Genomic DNA, 10,830 nt, shown 5'->3' on the forward strand with positions numbered 1-10,830 from the left:
CATACATACATACATACATACATACATACATACATACATACATTCATACATACATATATACATACATACATACATACATACACACATACATCACACACATTGAATACAATCAACATTTGATTGATGTTTTGATTTCACACGTTTTAACGGTTTAAACTACGGTGCTTAAGTATTAAAGTTTGAATAACATTTGAATGAAACGTCCGATTTTAAATAACTCAGTTTCGTTTGATAGATCTCAGCAGTAATTTCCGAATAACAATAAAACATGTGATGATTTTCATTGAATTAATTCTTATATGTTACAAAAATATGTTTTAAATACTATTTTTTCACATTTTTCGATGTAACTTTCAAACTACAAGTCCAATCGTCATGAAATTTGGAAGTTGAGGGTTTGCAAGGCTCCCCTTTCATATGCAATCAATTTTGTTCAAATCGGTTAAGAGACCTATGAGAAAATGAAGTCCCATATTTTTCGTATTTTTATACATAACTTTTGTTTTAGTTCCGTTCAGTATGAAATTCAATAGCGACCTATGGGACCTTTCATTTGACACTAAGAACATCAAAATCGGTCCAGCTATCTCCGAGAAAAGTGAGTGAGATTGAAAGCGCTACATACACACACACACACACACACACACACACACACACACACACACACACACACACACACACACACACACACACTCACACACACACACACACACACACACACACACACACACACACACACACACACACACACACACACACACACACACACACACACACACACACACACACACACACACACACACACACACACACACACACACACACACACATACATACACACATACAGAAAATGCTCAGTTTTACAAACTGAGTCGAATGGTATATGACATTCGGCCCGCAGGACCTTCTTTCCATTTCCGGTTTTCCAAGTGATTTCTATACCTTTATACTATATATTTATATAGAAGAAAGGCAAAACATCACACATATTATTATTTGAAAATTACTGCTGAGATCTATGAAACGAAACTGAGTTATTTAAAATTGAACGGTTCATTCGAAAGTTATTCAAACTTTAACACTTAAGCACCGTATGGGAAGACGGGGTAAGGCGGCCCCCCTAAACGAATAAATTGCTAGCATAAAATGAGTACGAAAATTCACCTTTTTTTGTTCCACACATGGAAAAGCATTCATTTACCTACCATTAAAAATTATATAAAGAATGAATTAGTCTATTTTTACGTGATTTTTCATCAATTTTCGAAACGTCTAAAAATTACTCTTTCACAACCAGGCGGGGCAAGAAGGACCACCAAAGGGGTAATACGGACCATGACGGAGTAAGGCGGATTGTGACAGATTTGAAGGTTTCTTTGAGTTGTAAACACAATTTCTAAGTAAGTAAGTAAGTAAGTAAGTAAGTAAGTAAGTAAGAACAAGTTCTTAAGGGGTTTTAGATACATGCTAAAAGAAGGTATAGTTGAATTTAGAGACCTGCTAAAAGAAGGAATTTTACTACTAGTTCAATTTTGAAAATAAGAGTAGACGTTATTTTACTCCACTGGATTTTATTTACTCTTTTCTTGGCGTTATTTTGTTGATTTGTCAGCAGGACTTTTACTCTTTGAATACGCTTTACTTTAGGTGAAGACAAAAAAGGCAACACATTAAATGAGCCGTTAAGTTCCAAGTCACCATCGAATTTTGATTCCGTTAGATCCAAAATTAAATAGATTTAGTTATTCGAATGGCACTTGTTGGCTTCTTTTGACGTGGGAGGCTCTGTGTTAGACCGGATGATCTCAGATTCAGGAATAATTTTTATTATAGGTATACTCTATTTAAATACACTGATGAAGCCTGCAAGTCGTAAACGAAATGCGTATCTGTCAGAATAATAAAAAAGTTAGTCAAATTCAACAGGTAAAAAGTTGGTTTTTTCATTCAATATTTTTAAAATCTATTAAGACACTAAACAGAAGAACTTTCGGCAATTATTAGCACTATGACGTAAGGCCCTTTTACCTTTACCCCGTGAAAAATAGCCCGTCTTACCCCTAGTTAACAATTTACATTATTTTGCTTTTATCTCTCAATCCGTACTATTCTATATACCTTTTCCGCCACACACAGAACAAGAATTGCCCAATTAAAGTCAGTGGTTAGAGAAACGACAAAATACATAGCTTTTTTTGCTGAATAACCTTAAATTTGTTGCTGCTGAAATTATATCGCATGAAGACACTGCGAACGAAAAGTTTGTTTTGATTCTAGTTTTGACGTTGGAAACGGCCGAGTGCCACAGGTTGTCGCGAAAGTGTTTAGATAGTCTAATGAACAAAACATACTGGGGCATTTGTAGAAAATTTAAGGATTTCTTGGCGGAATCGATGTGGTCCCTCTTACCCCTTGTTACCCTATATTAAACCGTTAAAACGTGTGAAATCAAAACATGCCAATCAAATGTTGATTGTATTCAATGTGTGTGATGTATGTATGTATGTATGTATGTATGTATGTATGTATGTATGTATGTATGTATGTATGTATGTATGTATGTATGTATGTATGTATGTATGTATGTATGTATGTATGTATGTATGTATGTATGTATGTATGTATGTATGTATGTATGTATGTATGTATGTATGTATGTATGTATGTATGTATGTATGTATGTATGTATGTATGTATGTATGTATGTATGTATGTATGTATGTATGTATGTATGTATGTATGTATGTATGTATGTATGTATGTATGTATGTATGTATGTATGTATGTATGTATGTATGTATGTATGTATGTATGTATGTATGTATGTATGTATGTATGTATGTATGTATGTATTCTGTCTGTCTGTCTGTCCCTATGTTCTTTTAGAATCGAAAACTACTGAACCGATCGGCGCGAAAATTTGTATGTAGGGGTTTTTGGGGCTATGGAAGGTTCTCTCGATGGCAAAAGACCCCTCCCCCCACTAAGGCTCCCATACAAATCTAAACCTATAAAAATGGATTTCTGTCTGCTCTATGCTCCTTATAGAATCGAAAACTATTTAATCGATCGGCGTGAAAATTGGCATATAGGGGTTTTTGGGGCCAGGGAAGGTTCTTATGATGGTTAGAGACCCCTCCCCCACTAAGAGGGGGGGCTCCCATACAAATGAAACACAAATTTCTGCATAACTCGAAAATTAATCAAGCAAATGGAACAAAATTTGACACGTGGGTGTTTTTGGAGGCAAGAATTTTTTCTATGATGAATTGATACCTCTTACCTTTTTAGGAGGGGGGCTCCCATACAAATGAAATACAAATTATCTCATGACTCCAGAACTAATCAAGCAAATGGGACCAAATTTAGCATGTGGGTGTTTTTGCTAGTCGCCTTACCCCTGTGGTAAGGGGATAAGGACTCTCATACAAATAAAACAGAAATTTTTGCGTAACTTAAAAACTAATCGAACTCGAGAAATTTTAGACTTTTCCATAAAATATTAGTCAAAAACAAGATCACCAAAAATTATCAATTAGGTTTATTTATTTTCTTATGTCTACTGACCTCTATTACTTTCTTCCAGTTGGGTCCGAACGAGTGACAGCGAGTAAGGAGAGAATAACCCCTGCGAAGTGGTACTTTCTACGAAAACATTTTCCGTGATATAGTACATTTCGCGTAAGGTTTTTCGCGAAATGGTATTCCGCGAAACTCTATATTCCGCGTTATGGTCAACCGAGAAGTGGTGTTCCGCAAACGTTATATAATCATGGCGAATATTGTAATACTGTCCGCTTTATTTTATCAAGCAAAGCAGTGGGGGGAGTTGTTTTCTACTTTACTGTGAGGAAAATTTGTATATAAAACCACCCATGAACTCCTCATAAACTTGCAAAACTCGAGATTGTGACAAAGGTCATCCGAGATTCACGATTTATGCGCAACACAGTTTAATTTATGGCAATACGAAGTTTGTCGGGTCAGCTAGTTGCAAATAAATATTAAATAGTGGGATTCAATCGAAAAGTTTTTTCTTTTCTTTGATTTCAGATCAATTGTCATTTTCTTCACTTGCTGTTACTCACAATTGTACAAGAAAAGCAAAAGGCGAAGAATAGCAGTTAATTTAAGCATGTAGGTATAGTGGTGTATAGGATTAAAAATACTAGTGAGTTGATTTTTCCAAATAAATTTATTCAAATTTCAAACAAATTTTGCGCATCAATAGATGCTCTTTTCAATCAATATATACTAGAGCTTAGAAATGTTATATGAAAAATAGGATGTAAACGTTGCACGGTAGTAATTTTGTAGGAGTTGTTTTCGTTAGTGACATTTTAAAGGACAGATGTCTTATGACATGTATCATGTTTTAATAAATAAATCAAAAATGACAAGCACTGGAAATCCTATCGATCATATTTCCCACTCTCAAGCATGTTTATGGCGCAGCTTTTGCACTATTTTTCGACCTCATTTTGTTTTCCTAACCCTCTAACATTGTAAAAACGATGCGATCAAGCTAATGACTATCTTGGCTAATGACTATGACATTTTGTTGTCGATATCCTTTTTCTTCAAAAGCGAAGTACACTGAAGTCGCTTTTTACGCGGTTTATTTACGCGACTATTTTTACACGGTTTCCGGAATTTACGCGGTTTTCAGAATATACGCGGTTTACGGAATTTACGCGATTTTTTATTATGCGGTTTTCGGAATTTACGCGTTTTTTACGCGGTTTTCGAAATTTATGCGTTTTTTTACGCGATTTTCAGAATTTACGCGGTTTTTCGGAATTTACGCGGTTTTTTACGCAGTTTTCGGAATTTACACGGTTTTTTTTACGCGGTTTTCGGAATTTACGCGGTTTTGATTTACGCGGGACGTATCCTCCGCGTAACAAGCGACTTGAGTGTAATCGAGTCCGACCTGTAATGCCATGCGTTCAAAAATTAGCATCTTTGAAAAACAAGAGTTCAGAAAAATTATTATTATATTTCACTTTTGAAGAAAAAGGATATCTACAACAAAATGATTGATTGCTTGGCTTCAATTTTGCAATGTATCTGAATTAGAAAAAATAACTGAATAGAGCATCAGATATGAAAAAGAGAAATGGAACTATTTCTTAGCTGACGCGCTCCTTCAGATAATTATTTTTGCATGAAAATCAAAACTTAAGGTTCTTTTGAATGTACTTTCATGAAAAGATAGTCATTAGCTTGATCGCATCGTTTTTACAATCTATCCCATTACAGGGTTAGGAAAACAAGATGAGGTCGAATAGTGCGAAAGCTGCGCCATAAACTTGCTTAAGAATGGGAAATATGATCGATATGATTTCCAGTGCTTGTCAATTCGATTTATTTATTAAAATATGATTCATGACATAAGATTTCTGTCTTTTGGTGTCACTAACGAAAACAAATCGTACAAATTTATTACCGTACAATTTTTTCCTCCTATTTTTCATATAAAATTTCTAAGCTCTAGTATCTATTGATATGAAAGAGCATCTATCAACGCGCAAAAATTGTTTGAAATTTATATAAGTTTATTTGGAAAAATCAACTCACTAGTATTTTTAATCCTATACACCACTATGCCTACATGCTTAAATGAATTGCTTTTCTTCGCTTTTTGCTTTTCTTGTACAATTGTGGGTAACAGCAAGTGAAGTAAATGGTAATTGATCTGAGATCAAAGAAAAGAAAAACTTAAATATCAGTCCGCATTTCTTTAAATGACGAAAGAATATTTCCCTATGCGTGTTCATGAAAAAAAGTTTGCGGTTATAGAATGTTTCGAACCATATTTTTATTGCCGTAGGACTACGTCTTACCGTAGGTCGCCAAAAACTTACTTGTACCGCACGGATAGCTCTCGGCAGATTTTGTGAAAAAGGTTGCAATCGTTGATTAATAACATTTAGTCAATTTCTAATGCGTTTACATTCAATTTTGTCATATCAAAAACCCGATTTAATCCACCTAGTGGTGAAAGGAACCTTTGTTATACGGTCTTACTTGCTATTTGAGATAGAAATCGACACGTCTTCGTCTATTGGTTAACGTTGCGTAATGCGTTGGTTTACATAAAATTTTTGAAAATTGAATAAGTTTACAAAATTTGAACAAAATAGGAACACTTTTAAATTTTGATAGATCCCTTTTTCATGAAATTGCTGAGTAAGGATAACTAAGTTGTTATTAATCGGAGTAAGTGCAAATTAAAGTAAGTTGTGAGAGGAAATCTTATTCTTTAACATATACATTGCCTAGTAAAGGTCCAGTTTATAGGTTTTTGAACTATGCATAATTTCCTGTAATGCCATTCCATTTGATTCACGTCAATAGAGTTTTCTTGAATAATTTTCATCAATTTTTATTAACCTTCGGTTACTCACGCTGTTGTATTTTGTACAACACGTGTAGGTTTTCCTACGCCATATTGTTATTAAATTACAAATCGTTTAACTAACGTATATTCTCAAATAAACTTATTATGAGCAAAATATCATAATTATTCAATACATTAATAATTTAAATTGTTGGGAAAATAGATCAGCATAAACCGCCATCACAGAAACGAAGCAATCAGCATGTGAGGTGTACCAGAATTTGGCCCCAACTCGAATTTTCTCTCGTTTCTTCATATAGAAAAATGGTGTCTGTATGCAGCAAAACTATCAGCAAATGTAAAATGTTTAAAATGTATCCGTCTGTCGGTAGTCAAATAATTCGGAATCAAAATTAGGGTGTTTTTTAGATTCAAAGTTCTACAGATCCTAAACAAGCAGACATAGAGGTATACTATATTCAGTGAAGTTGTGTATTTTTACTATTTGTACAACGTTGTAATACATGAAAACGTCATACAACAATTACAAAAAGAGCTGAAATAGAAAAACTGATTTTACAAATGCATTTTACAATAAATAAGATTTCTCTATCTTCGCTGAAGAGACAGAAGGTTACTGTCTTCAGCAAAATTTCTTGTAATAATATGCTCTAAAACATTGCAGAACACATCAATGTGTTAATAAATAAATAACAAATAACATCAATGTGTTATATTGAAACTGAAGAAAAATAATTTTTTTATTTTACTTTTAGGGGAATTAGTCAAAATTTAAATTCTACCAGACGATAGAACATTCAATTTCAAAAAACTCTTCCAAAGGTTTGATAAACTTAAAACCAAGTTTTCCTAGTCAAAACTCTAGTGCGCACGTTTTCTTTGATTTTGGGCTATTGTGCGCGCGAGTAACTGTGTTACAAAAGTTAGCGCGAGTGTTCGAGGGTTAATATATTTTGACCGGAAAAACCAATTCTTATGAAATTTTGCATATATATTCGTAGTGCCAAAACCTCTCGTTTGACATTAAAATAATTGAAATTAGGCAAATTAACTTGGTTAAAATCATTATAAATTATAGTTAATTTTGGTGTGGTGAATACGGTTGCTCATAACTTTCAAACTAAACATCTAATCAAAAAACAATTCAATACTGATCTATCCGGCTATATTACCCTTCAAATGAAACTAATAACGCATAAATCGGTTTGGCCATCTCTGAGAAACAGGCGATCATTTGGACCTTGTCAAAACTGGTTTTTTAAGCGTAACTTTTAAACTGCATATTTGTTTTGGATGAAACCTGGTAGAAAGTTTAGCGATAGCAATAGCTTTCATTTGGTACTAAGATCATTCAAATTGGTTGTGTAGTTCCGGAAAAAACCGTGTCACGTTGTTTTCACATTTTTGCCTATAGCTTTTAAATGAAACATCGTACCATGAAACAACTGAATTGGTGATATACTAGGCATAAATACCGTTCAAACAAAAGTAATAGCGGATGAATCGGTTCAGCCATCTTCGAGAAACAGGCGATAGAAAATGAGCTGCACACACATACATACACACACACACACACACACACATACAGACATTGCTCAATTCGTCGAACCCTATCGATTGGTATAAGACACTTGGCCCTCCGGGCCTTGGTTCTATTTCGCGTTTTTCGACCGATTTCTAAACCTTTGTTATATAGTATAACAAAGGTAAAAAGGGTCTCGATTTTGGCAACATAGGCGACACGCATTGGTAGCCAAATTCGAAATCCTACTGTATTTAATATTTATTTGCGACAGATACGTAGTTCGCCTACAACGTGCAGGCTTCATCAGTGTCTTATTTCGAAGCGTATGCGTATCTGTCGCGAATTAAATAGTGGAATTTAGTCAGAAAAAGTTTTTTCTTTTCTTTAATTCCACATTCCACTAAGAGGCTTCAAAAACTTCAGACAATTGACATGTGGCCTACATTTGAATAGCATTGGTGATGCTTAATGGTTACCTGGGATGCTTTCATAGTTACGTAACTGCCAAACAAAATGAATCATCTAAGGTTGAACTCCTCAGAAACATGCAAAACTCGAGATTGTGACAAAGATCATCCGAGATTCATGATTTATGTACAACACAGGTTAATTTGCGGCAATACGAAGTTTATCGGGTCAGCTAGTACTATATATATAGTAGAAAGGAAAAAACACAACTTTGCTGAATATAGTATACCACTATGTTTGCTTGTTTAGGAACTGCAGAACTTTGATTATAAAAAAATAGTTTAATTTTGACCCCGAATTACTCGACTATCGACAGACGGATACATTTGAACATTTTACATTTGCTGATAGATTTGCTGCATACAGGCACCATTTTTCTATATGAAGAAACGAGAGAAAATTTCATTTGGGACCAATTGAGTACACCTCACATACTGTTAGCTTCATTTCTGTGATGTCAGCTTTAGCTGATCTATTTTGCCTACAATTTAAAGTATTAATGCATTGAATAATTATGGCATTTTGCTCATAACAAGTTTATTAAAGAATATACGTTAGTAAAACATCGATTTGTAACTTTTTAACAATATGGCATTCTAAAACCTACACGTGTTGTACAAAATACAACAGCGTGAGTAACCGAAGGTTAATAAAAATTGATGAAATTTATTCAAGGAAACTTTATTGAGTCAAATAGAATGCCATTGCAGGAAATTATGCATAGTTCAACAACCTATAAACTAGACCTTTACTACGCAATGTATATGTTAGACAGTAATATTTCCTCTTACAACTTACTTTTACCAGCACTTACTCAAATTAGTAACACCCTTACTCAGTACTTACTCAGCAATTTCATGAAAAAAGGATCTATCAAAATTCATAAGTGCTCCTATTTTGTTCAAATTTTGTAAAGTTATTCAATTTCCAAAAAAAAACCCGATTTAATCCACCTAGTGGTGAAAGGAACCTTTGTTATACGGTCTTACTTGCTATTTGAGATAGAAACCGACACGTCTTCGGAGTATAATCCATCTATTGGTTAACGTTGCGTAGTGCGTTGGTTTACATAAAATTTTTGAAAATTGAATAAGTTTACAAAATTTGAACAAAATGGGAACACTTTAAAATTGTGGTAGATCCTTTTTTCATGAAATTGCTGAGTAAGGATAAGTAAGTTGTTATTAATCTGAGTAAGTGCAAATAAAAGTAAGTTGTAAGAGCAAATATTATTCTTTAACGTATACATTGCGTAGTAAAGGTCTAGTTTATAGATTTTTGAACTATGCATAATTTCCTGTAATGCCTATTTGATTCACACCAATAAAGTTTTTTAGAATAAATTTCATCAATTTTTATTAACCTTCGGTTACTCACGCTGTTATATTTTGTATAACACGTGTAGGTTTTTGAACGCCATATTGTTATAAAGTTACAAATCGTTGTGTAACTAACGTATATTCTTCAATAAACTTGTTATGAGCCAAACGTCATAATTATTCAATGCATTAATACCTTAAATTGTTGGGAAAATTGATCAGCATAAACTGACATCACAGAAATGAAGCAATCAGCATATGAGGTGTACCGGAATTAGCCTGGAATTTTCTCTCGTTTCTTCATATGGAAAAATGGTGTCTGTATGCATCAAAACAATCAGCAATAATGTAAAATGTTTAAAATGCATCCGTCTGTTGGTAGTCGAGTAATTCGGGGTCAAAATTAGGGTATTTTTTATAATCAAAGTTCTACAGTTCCTAAACAAGCAAACATAGAGATATCCTATATTCAGCTAAGTTGTGTATTTTTACTATTTGTGCAACTTTGTAATACATGAAAAAGTCAATCAATAATTACGAAAAGAGCTAAAATAAAAAACTGATTTTACTAATTCATATACAATAAATAAGATTTTTCTAGCTTCGCTGAAGAGATAGGGGGTTACTGTCTTCAGCAAAATTTCTTGTAATAATATACTCTAAAACTTTGCAGAATTTATTAATGTGTTATATTGAAACTGAAGAAAAATAATTTTTTTATTCCACTTTTGGGGGGATTAATCAAAATTTAAGTTGCACCAGACGATAGAACTTTCAATTTCAAGAAATTCTACCAAAGGTTCCATAAACCCAAAACCAAGTTTTCCCAGTCAAAACTCTAGTGCGCATGTCTTTTTGGCTTTGGGCCATTGTGCGCGCGAATAACCGTATTACAAAAGTTGGCGCGAGTGTTGGAGGGTTAATATCTTTTGATCGGCAAAACCAATTCTAATGAAATTTTGCAGATATATTTGCAGCACTAAAATCTCTAATTTGATGTCAAAATAATTCAAACTAGATAAATCATCTTAGATGAAATGGTTATAAATTACTATAAATAATTCAATTGCTCATAACTTTCAAATTAAACGTCCAATCAAAAAACAAATCAATAGTGATCTATTAGACTATGTTACCTTTCAAATGAGACTAAT

Source organism: Sabethes cyaneus, chromosome 2, assembly GCF_943734655.1.
Source record: "Sabethes cyaneus chromosome 2, idSabCyanKW18_F2, whole genome shotgun sequence".
Classification (NCBI taxonomy): Eukaryota; Metazoa; Arthropoda; class Insecta; order Diptera; family Culicidae; genus Sabethes; species Sabethes cyaneus.